The 10,854-nt window shown below is 40.9% G+C and overlaps 1 pseudogene; it reads right to left on the bottom strand.

Annotated features, from left to right (window-relative positions):
- Positions 1-4,048: 4,048 nt before the first annotated feature.
- LOC150066338 (breast cancer metastasis-suppressor 1-like protein pseudogene) lies at positions 4,049-10,588 on the bottom strand (annotated as a pseudogene).
- Positions 10,589-10,854: the final 266 nt, after the last annotated feature.

Genomic DNA, 10,854 nt, shown 5'->3' with positions numbered 1-10,854 from the left:
GAACAGCTAGAAAAACAAGAAAAAAATTAAAATCAAAGCTACTAGGTGGAGAGCGACAACAAAGATTAGGGCAGAAATCAAGAAAAAATTATTTTTTTCTGTCATGGGATTAAAACTGTGGGCCTGGGCATTACCCCTGAGATCTTCAGCTCCAGGCTTCCACCCTAACCATTGAGCCTCATCACCACTTCCGGTTTTCTGGTGATTAATTGGAGATCAAATTCTCATAGGTTTGTAGTACCTGGGCTGGCTTTGAACCTCAATCCACAGATCTCAGCCTCCTGAGTAGCTAATGATTACAGACATGAGTCACCATACCCAGCAAGAAATTAAAGAAAAGATTATATACAAAAAATTTTAAAAGCTGGTATTTTGAAATAATTAATAAAAGTGGCAGGACTCTTGCAAGATTAATGAATAAAGGAGACTCAAATCAATAAGATCAGGGATACTACCAGGAAGATGCCAAAAAAAGAGCCCATGAGCAATATTCTCAGAAAGAGTAAAATATTTAGGAATTAACCTTATTAATTATCTATAGGATCTACTCAGTGAAAACTGTAGAGGTCTAAAGAAAGAAAATAAGTTCTACTATGCAGCCATCATAAAAAAAACAGCCGGGTATTGGCTCAAAAACAGAGCTGAAGACCAGTGGAACAGAATAGAGGACCCAGAAATAAAATAACATAAAATAAAATAAAATAAAGGAGCCAAAAACATACAATGAAAAAAACATAGTAGTCCTCCGGCTCTCTAGTGATTGACTACCATGCACAAAGATCCGGGTTCCACTCCTAGGTACCACATACAGAGAAAAAGCTAGAAGTGGTGCTTTAGCTCAAGGAAATGGCCTTTAGCCTTGAGAAAGCCCAAGGACAGTGTTCAGCCCTGAGTTCAAGGCCTAGGTCTGCTGGAAAAAAAAAGACTCATAATTTAGCCTTTGAAGTGATGGTTTCTCTGCTTCTCACAACTAAGTTTCCTTACAACACTATCAATGATTAACCACCAGAAAACTGTGAATGGCCCTGTGACTCAATGGTATAGAGCACGAACTGTGAATGGTAAAATTTCATTCCTGCCATCCTCGATACTTTTTACAATGAATTTATTGTTAAAGTTTCACATTTACAGATATATTTCTTTGAACCTACTTTATTTTTCCTAAAACAAATATCTTAAAAATATTGATAGCGTAGACCCAGGGACTTCCTCTCCCACAGCTTAGCTTGTAGCTTAGCATAACCCTTCCCAGGTCCATTTGGTCAAAGCTGGAAATAATCAGTGGTGGCTCAAGGCCCCTTCTCCCTGCTTTTTCCCCTATAAGCTTAGTGTGCCCTGCACAAGCAACACCATGCCCTGTGATTATGGCAGTAAATAGCTAGCTCACACCCCTAAACTTTGGGATGACACTCCTCTGGGAGGCTATAAACCATATAAGGCTACAGGATCCCCTACAGTGACCTTCAGGTCTGAGCATCTGCTGAGCCCCTTACCTAACATTTGGACAGCAGCCTTAAATCCTAGTCCACCAATGATGAAGCCCCTAGTCCTCACTTCCACTCCAGGATCTCCACCTTCTCTCTGCCCCCTAAACCCCACAGGGTATATAGGTTACCACAGACAATAGCGCTTCTTCTCAGGAGTGTGTGAGAAGGGGTCTTGCTGGGTCCTTTGGCTGGCAATGAACTTTCCTTTGTTCTTTGTACCTGTTATGTCTGTGTGGTTTCTGACGAAGTCTTGGTATTATCTAACAAGTACAACTAACTTTATTTCACACTTATAGTATAGTCTTTTATTTTAATTTTTTTATTGTAATTAGTAAAAGGGTTACATAATATTTGCCAGATAGAAGGTGCATTAATTCACATACATTGATACCCTTTTACATGTCTTGGTACCCATTTCCCTCCCCCCCAAACTCCCCACCCGTCTTGGTTTTTCCCCCTTCCCTATCAAATTTCAAATATCCAAATACAAATAAATTCTGGGTATTATCTAACAAATACAACTAACTTTTTTTCACACTTATTGTATATTCTTTTTTCACTTGTGTCTACTGAGATTAAACTTACTCCTCAAATTTCTTCTTTTTTCTCCAATTCCTCAGTTCTGCTTTAATTTGCTTTTTCAATTTTTAAAGTTCTCATCATAAAGGTCCCATACTTCCTTAATTCCTAAGTACTTTATTTTCTTTGAGGTTCTTGCAAGAGAAATTGCCTTCCTGATTTCTGCTTCACTCTTTTAGTTGTTGGCATACATGGAATCAGTTGATTTTTTGCCAGTCCTGGGTCTCGAAATCAAGGCCTGAGTACTATTCTTGGATTTCTCCAGGCTATAGCTCTACCACTAGAGCCACAGCATCACTTCTGGCTTTTTTCTATGTATGTGGTACCGAGGAATCACACCTGGGTCTTGGTGCATGCTAGGCAAGCAGTCTACCATTAGCCAAACTCCCGTTGAGGGTCAATTTTATACCCTGCTACTTTGCCAAACTTTCGATTCAGCTCAAGCAACTTGGGAGTGGTCTATAGGGTTCTTGAAATACAAAATCATGGCATCTGCAAACAGGGAAAGTTTCACTTCCTCGTTCGCTATTTGGATCTTCTTTATGATCGTTCCTTTCCTTCTGGATATGAATTTTAATACTATATTAAAGAGGAGGACTTCCAGCCTTTTCTATTTATGTGGTACCTAGGTATTGAACCTAGGTCTTTGTGCATGCTAGGCTGAACTCCTGGCTTCTATAACAGATAACAGTATATATATATATATATATATACATATATGTATGTATATATAATAATTTTTCACTCAAACACATCTTTTTAATACACACTAAATTTAAAAATACAAATCCCATTAAAAATGCTTCTCAAACGCATATATAAATACTGTCAAATACCATTGGATTGTGACATTATGTACAGTTGCTAAGGTTAATGTGAAACACAGCAATGTAGCCTAACTGCTGATAGTGAATTTCAGAAGTCAGCATGTGAAAATTTGGCAACTGTCAAGTGGTAATCTGCACAGGATGGTCTGCAGAGGTAAAATAGTAAGAAAAAACAACGGAATCATGCAGCCAGCCTGCTTTACTAAGTTCATTTCTTCCTTGTTCCTTAAGTCTAACTATACCAGATTAAAGTGCACAAGACCACCAGCAATCCTTGACTTGGTTGTACCCTAACCATGCACACAGCCTGCTCTATGAAGGGCTTCAATCCTTTGCACTGTTCCTTAGGCTTTGGGAGTTCATCATGAATGGAGCTAAGGGGAGAAAGGCCAACACTGTCTAAATTGTACCACATGGCCATAAAGTATGAAAACACCAAACACAAAAGTGTTATTCTGGGAAAGATTCAGAGAAATCATTCCTGCTATTTTGGCCCTAGGAATAAAATTAGAATAAGGACTTAGCTTAACTCTGAAAAATACTACTACATATCTGTTTCAAAAGCTGAGACAAGTCCAGCAAGACCACAATACTGCCATCACTGTTCACCACACACATAGTGCATCATAAATGCAGGCACAAACACCTGCCCTCTAAGGGGTTGCAGGAATACAGGTAGAAACATTGTAACATTTGACACATACCTTACTAATTAACACTAAGCATACTTTGTAAAAACAGGACACCACCATAAATCAAGGAAGAGGAGAAGGAAAGCTACTCTACAAAAGTGCTCCTTTTTCCTTTCATTTGGGTCAAACAAGATTGTAAGGTTCAGGCCATCAGTTCTAAATAAGCTGATGACATGTATACACTTTCACATATATATGCTTAAATTTCATTCTGATTTAAACTAATGTACTAGTATGAATCATATATGGGAAACATTTATCTATCTTATTTACAAAGATGTGCAATGCTTTTAAAAAATACAGATCAACTGGCCCATGGTTCCATACAAATGAGACAATTCATATAGTTTCTTTAAAAAGAAAAAAATCGGTAAGAAATGCCTACATATATACCTCTTGGTCACTGGACTTAAAAGCCAGATAAATGTAACAATCATGATTAAATTTTTATAGCTGTGTTTTTACTTATGTAAATATGAGGTCTACCTAAGAGTACTACCTAGAACTACATATTCTCTAATAATTGGATAGAATATTAAGTTACTGAATACATTTTTAACACCCATGGCACATCACACTTGGTAACACTAATAAGGTAGATTTAGATAACACTTAAATCACAATTACGAATGTTTAATTGAATATTTTCCTTTCTGTAGCTGTGAAACATAAAGCTTAGATTTGCTTCCATCAGGCCTCTTAAACCAAACTTCATCATGGTTAATTGTAATTACAGCATTTGTAGGACATTCATCTTTCTTATCAGTGCAGATTGTTTGTCCACATATACACCACTCGCCGTCATAATAAGAGTCTCCCCTCTTTGGACCTGGCACTGTGCAGATGCTTTTCCAGCTTCACAGGCAATTCTGTTTTCACTCCATGTGGACCCAGTGTAGCCATTGCCTTTCTCATTGTCGTCCAGTCTTCAAGAATATCAAGACCTTGCAGCATGTAAAGTATATATGGACCTGAAACAACAACTGGCTTCTTCTTATCAGAACTGCAGCGGTCCTTCCTCTTTTTTCGTGACTGAGGTTCATCATTCCACAGCTCTGAGGTGATGTCAATGCTGTGCCTGTCATCCTCAAGTCTTCTGATTTTCTCCTCCAGCTCACTTTGAACTGTATCATACAGCAAAAGCTTTTCACCCTCACAATGCTGGCGAGAAGCTTGAATTTCACATTCATACTTGTTCTTTACAGATTCCAAGCAGAGCTCTCTGTAGATTCCTGCTACCTTTGTATGAATTTGCATATTTTCTTGTAAAGATGCCATTGGTTCCAAATATTCTGGTGCTTTTCCAGCTCTGACTTCTTGTAGTTTTGCATCCACCTGACTTACTCGTTCTTTATGAAGTTGATCATTCAGATCTGTAAACTGTTTCTCAAGATTGAATATTTCATCTAAGCATTCCATTCTTCTTTCACAGTCTTCACCATGCATTTCTGAGGTGTTTCCATCCTTGGAGACCGACGAGCTGTGTCCTCGTCTTCCGAACTGCTCCCCTCTGCATAGTCCACCTCCATCTCATCGTGATGACTAAGCTCCTTGTTATTCCCTCGGGAATGGACCAGCAATTTCCAGGGCCGCCATTGCTTCCCACTTCCCTCGCCCAGCCTGGCCCCTGCTGCTTCAATGAAGGGCACGCCAAAAGCCTCCACCCATCCCAAGTGGCCATGCTAATGCGGAACCCCCTGAACTCCTCCCGGGCCTGTGTGTAATAATTTTTTCCCAACCTTGGGCTTGACTTAGTACTTGGGTGATGTCCTTGAACCTTTTTCTGTTCAAATCTAGCACAAAGCTTGCTTTATTGAAAATGAACAACTGGTCGTAGATGGGGATCATGAGGGAAAATATTGGGAGAAAACCAAGAAGCAGTGACACTGTTCAAAAAAGAAATATATTCATTCCTTGATCTATGTAGCTGTAACTCCTCTGTACATCACCTTTTCAATAAAAATTACTAAAAGGCAAACAGCCAAACGTTAAAGAAAAGTTATCTTGCTGGGGATAGTATAGTGCCTCACAAATCATCTAGTACTGTGCTTTATCCACTGCCCAAAGTGAGCTTCCTAAGGGAAGTATCTTTCCAGAATCTGAAAGTGAATGCAGCAGTATAAAGCATTGATCAGCTCCTCCCCTCAACTACAATTGTGATTGGGGTGGACACATGTTAAAGGGCCCTGGGTGCTGCATGTGCATACAAATCCCTGAGGTTTCAAGGTGGAAAGAGATGAATCATTAAAGGTGTATTTTGTTCTGTGGTTATACTTGGCTTTATTAGTTACTTGGGATCCTTGGCTATTTGTACCTAAAGAAGGAACTTATGACCTCTTGTGATGTGAGGGTGGCATTAATCTCATGTACGTTTGTGTGTGTGTGTGTGTGTGTGTGTGTGTGTGTGTGTGTGTGTGTATTGCAGTCCTGGGATTTGGATTCTGGGCTTCATCACTTGATAGACAGGCATTCTACTTCTTAGGTCACACTCTCAGTCCTCACTAGCTTGCTATTTTTAGGGTTGGGGCTATCATTTTCTCCCTTTGTTCTACCCTCCTCTCTGCAGCTGTCCTCCTACAGCCTCCCACATGGCTAGGATCAGAGTTGTGCACCATCACAAAAAATGGCGTTGATCTTAGCAAGCCATGGAAAGAACATTTTGAATGATAAGGACTTTTGATATATTTCCAAATGACACCAGGAAGAAAGTTGGAAGGTCTCCTTTCACCCAGAATCTGAGATTCTAAACAATCTAGGATATTGCAATGTATCCAGATACTTTTTCCACACCAGAATAAATCTAGGAGCTTTGTTCATAGCAACATACATATCAACACCAGTTGCCCATGATGAGCAGAAAGAAGTAGACTAATGCAGTTAATTATGACTGTGATGGTAGCTTTTGTTTTCTGTAAGCTAACATACAAAGCAAAATGCAGTAAAAAATGAAGAGAAACAGAATAAACACTCAAGTTACTTTCTGCCACACAGGTCAAGGAAAGCAAGTACTGGAAGCAAAGGAAAAGCTCATGTTCTGAGAATGCACCTCTTTCCTTTCCCTCATGTACCACTAGTGTGACTTTATCATAAGTATCTCACCCCTTTGTTATTTTTTCCATGTGTGGGCCTGAACTGGAGCCTGGGCTCTGTTCCTGAGCCTCTGTGTGCTCAAGGCTGGAGCTCTACCACTAGCCCAACTATCACTTGATCCACTGTACCACCTCTGGCTTTTTCTGTTTATGTAGTATTGAGGAATCAAACTCAGGGCTTCCTGCAGGCTCAGCAAGCACTCTACCACTAAGCCATATTCTCAGTCCTGGTTTGTCATCTTTTATTAAAAAAAACACCCCACAACTTTTATTGGAACTATTTAAAATCAGTGAACATACACTAACAGATACGTTAGGTATTTTAATTCTTTTACTTATCATTGTGGCTGTATGGTTTACTCATGAATGCACCTTGAATGCAGAGGCAGTTGGAATAGTATCTTAATGTTCATGGTCCTCCCTACCTGTAGTAGGAAAAAAAAATTCAAGAATGACTACTGTTAGCCGAGCCTGGTCCAATCCTCTGGACTCGTGGCAGGATAATAGGAAAATGGGCAGCACATGGGCCATTAGTATGGCCTAGAGGTAGACTACTTGGCTAGCATGCACAAAGCCCTGTCTCTCAGATGGCATGTCCTCAGTTTGCTCTCCATGGGGGAGGGGGGAGGCAGCTCCCTGGAGCTCTTCTACCAGGGTGCAAATCCCATTATTGAGGTTTTATTACCTGATCACCTCCCCAAACTCCCACCTCCTAAATCCATCCCATTGGTGCTCATTTCTGCATTGTTTGGGGATGATACAGCATTTAGAGCACATGTCCAACTTCTCAGGAAGTATTTCAGATTTCCACAGAGCAAGACACACACATGTACACACACACACACACACACACACACACACTTCTGGCAGTTTCATTTCTGTTTGTAAGCTCCTCTCCAACATTCTTGGAAGAGGAAGCGATAATGATCGGTTGGCTTCTGGCCTTGATGGTTTTCAAGCACAGTTGGCCAGTTATCACCTTCACTATGACAGATTTTGTTCTATTACCCATTGCCAGGAATGGCCATTTCTCACAATATCATTGATCACACCAACAGAAGTTTTCATGTTTCAGATAATGTCTACTTTTTCCAGCACCTTTCAAGTCCTTCCTCAATCTTCTAGCAACTACTTAATCCTGAGTAGCCCAGAATATTGGGTGTCACTGCCCTGACACACTCCCTCCTCTCCCCAAGGCAGCCTGTTTTCAGAGGACACTTCTCTCATGCCACTCCTGCCTGTGTCCTCCATTCCACTCACATGTCCTGCCCTTCTCCTGCTGCCCCTTGTTGCCTCTGACCTCTGATTGCTCCTGGAACTCTAGGCTGTGGCCCCCTCCACACACCCATGGCTCTATGAAGGGAATGAAATGTTTCTGTGAATGTTTTCATCACCTTGAACACAATCAGCTGAAGAACGTGCTGAGTGTGAGAAGAACTCATGTGGAGGTCTTGTGGGATGCAGCAGAGTTCAACCCAAGTTGCAGAGGATGAATCTTATGTGGGATGACACTACTAGAATTCTTTCCCTAAAGTTCTGCACAGGTACCCAGGAAGTCCTAAAGCTCTTACAGGCTCTGAGAGATTTATGTTTTCTTGCATGACAATCATTTTTCTAATAAAACCTTAGGCATTTTATATTTAAAAAATCTAAAGATTTGGAGCAATTCAGGTTTACTGGAGTGCGCAGGATCAGGTAATGGTTTTCAAATGATTGACTTCAAGTCAAAAAACTAAGAATAGATGTTCCTTATCTATAGGGAAGAGAATCCAATTTAAAGCCACTCTGATGTACAAACACGATATGTAAAATACACTAGGCTTCTGCTTAAGAATGAAAGTGACACCTGGAGTTGGTGACATATGCTTGTCATTTCAACTACTCAGGAGGCTGAGATCTGAGGATCCTGTTTGGAAGCCAGGTGAAGCAGGATTTCTATGAGGCCCAATCTCCAATTAACCACCAAAACAGAGACTGGAGCTGTAGTTAAAGTGACAGAGGGTTAATCTTGACCAGAAATGTTCAGGGTTAGCAGCCAGGCCCTGATTTCAGGCCGCTGGATCCACAAAAACGTAACTCAATTATTCAGATTTCATCACAAGGGCTCAAAAGCTATATGAACTTCAAGAAATGAAACAAGAAAGTGTTTTATAAATTTTATTGTACTGTTAGCAGGTTTCCCCACCCTATTTTTCCCTATTTGTCAACAGTTTTTTATTTATGTTCCCTTGATCTTTTTTATGTATTTATTTTGTCAGTTGTAGGGCTTGAACTCTAGGTCTGGACGCTGTCACTGAGCTCTTCACATAAAGGATATCACTCTATCCCTTGAGCCACAGCACCACTTCTGGTTTTTTGGTTTATTTGGGGATAAGAGTTTCATGGACTTTCATGCCTGGGTTGATTTTGAACTGGAATATTCATATTTTAGCCTCCAGAGTAGCTAGGATTATAGACATGAACTTAGGGCACACCTGGTACCCTTTATCTTGGATGTAAGTTTATGTGATTTGAGGAGAGGAAGGAGCAACACAGAAACCATGGGAAAAAAGGGTAAACTAACTCAGCAGCAATGCTCACTAGACACTATGCAGGAAATGAACTAATCAACTGGAGGGAGAAAGGGGGAAGGAAGGGAAAAATCTGGGCAAAAATAAGGGAGGGGCTTGTAGCAAGCACAATACTCATGGAAAATTGAGATATTGAATTTCACAAGCACTGGTATTTCATTACCATCCACTAGATGACAGACGTTACCCACCTAACTCACTCAGCATAGCAAGTATTGTAATTGGGGTGCCTAAAGTTATTTATTTGCACAAACAGTGCAATCCCATTACCATCTATTAGATGTAGCACTTACACACCTAATACAATTCTCTTCCAACTCATCCTACCTCTCTGCCTCAAGACTGGTCACTTGTTAGGTCCCTGGGTCTGAGGTCAAGTCACACATGGGTCTGTGAGTCCCTGGGTCTGGTTGACTGAGTAATGGCTTTTGGCGGCTCAGCAGGATCCATATGGCTTGCTTTGTTGGACAGAGAGTAGTATGTGACCCTCCCTGCTATAGAAGACTAGCAAATGGGTTTTAGGTTGCTCTATTTTGTTTTCTGTGTTCATCTTCTAGGCATGACCTGCCAAGTACCTAGTTCATTCGCAAAACCCAGCCCAGAAGTGTCCACTTTGAACCATCACATATGGGGGGCTCATTTCCATATCTTAAGGCCTCAGTGGTCTTGGTGATTCTTTGTGTAAATTGTCCCGTCTTGTTTACTACTGCACACTAGCCATGCTCTCAACAGAGTGAACTATAAACTATCTGTATATCACCTTTACAACCAAAGTTTTAGAAAGGCATTCAGACTTCAATATGAAGAAACGTGGATGGATATTTAATCTCTCCTTGAAATCTCGGTAATGATTACATATAATATATCCCTAGCCAGGTGCTGGGGGCTCATGCCTGTAATCCTAGCTACTCAGGAGACTGAGAGAAGTGAGGATCACAGTTCAGAAAGTCAGCCCAAGAAGAAAAGTCCATGAGACTCTCATCTTCAATAACTCAGAAATGTCTGGAAGTCGTGCTGTGGTCCAAGTGGTAGAGTGCTAGCCTTGAGCAAAAGAACTCACAGATAGTGCCCAAGCCTTGAGTTCAAGTCTCAAAACTGCCCACCCTCCACCAAAGAAAAAGATATGAAATAAATGTTCCACAGGTGGCCTTGGCAGATAAATTCCACGACTGCATTCAGAAACTAAAGGAAGAACAGAATAGAGACCAGTGTCTTCTCAGGTGGATAGATACTGAATGGCTTTGCCAACAACCTGGTGTTTCCTAGTTATGAGAAGTCTGTTACCTGGCAGTGGTGGCGGTCACAACAGCAGGAACAACGGATAAATTTCAGTTCAGAGGACATTTGGGGGTAAAATCATGTGTGGACTTAGGAATCATCGCTTGTGAGCAAGTGCTTTACAGCCACTTCACCTTTCAGCCACAAGTAGTTTCAAGTGAGCAGAAGCTAGCAAAGGAAGATTGTCCGGGTCTCTATTTGGCAGAGTGGCCACCAAATCATCCGTCTCCACATGAGCTGTCCCACTTCCTTGTAAGCCCACTACCTTGCACTTTCCTTACTACCAAGCAACAGCAGGAGTTCAGCTGTAAAACAGACATGCAGATAAAACA

Source organism: Megascapheus bottae, chromosome 2 (genome assembly GCF_031878675.1).
Source record: "Megascapheus bottae isolate mThoBot1 chromosome 2, mThoBot2.hap1, whole genome shotgun sequence".
NCBI classification, from domain to species: domain Eukaryota; kingdom Metazoa; phylum Chordata; class Mammalia; order Rodentia; family Geomyidae; genus Megascapheus; species Megascapheus bottae.
This window is presented reverse-complemented; position numbering and strand designations above follow the sequence as displayed.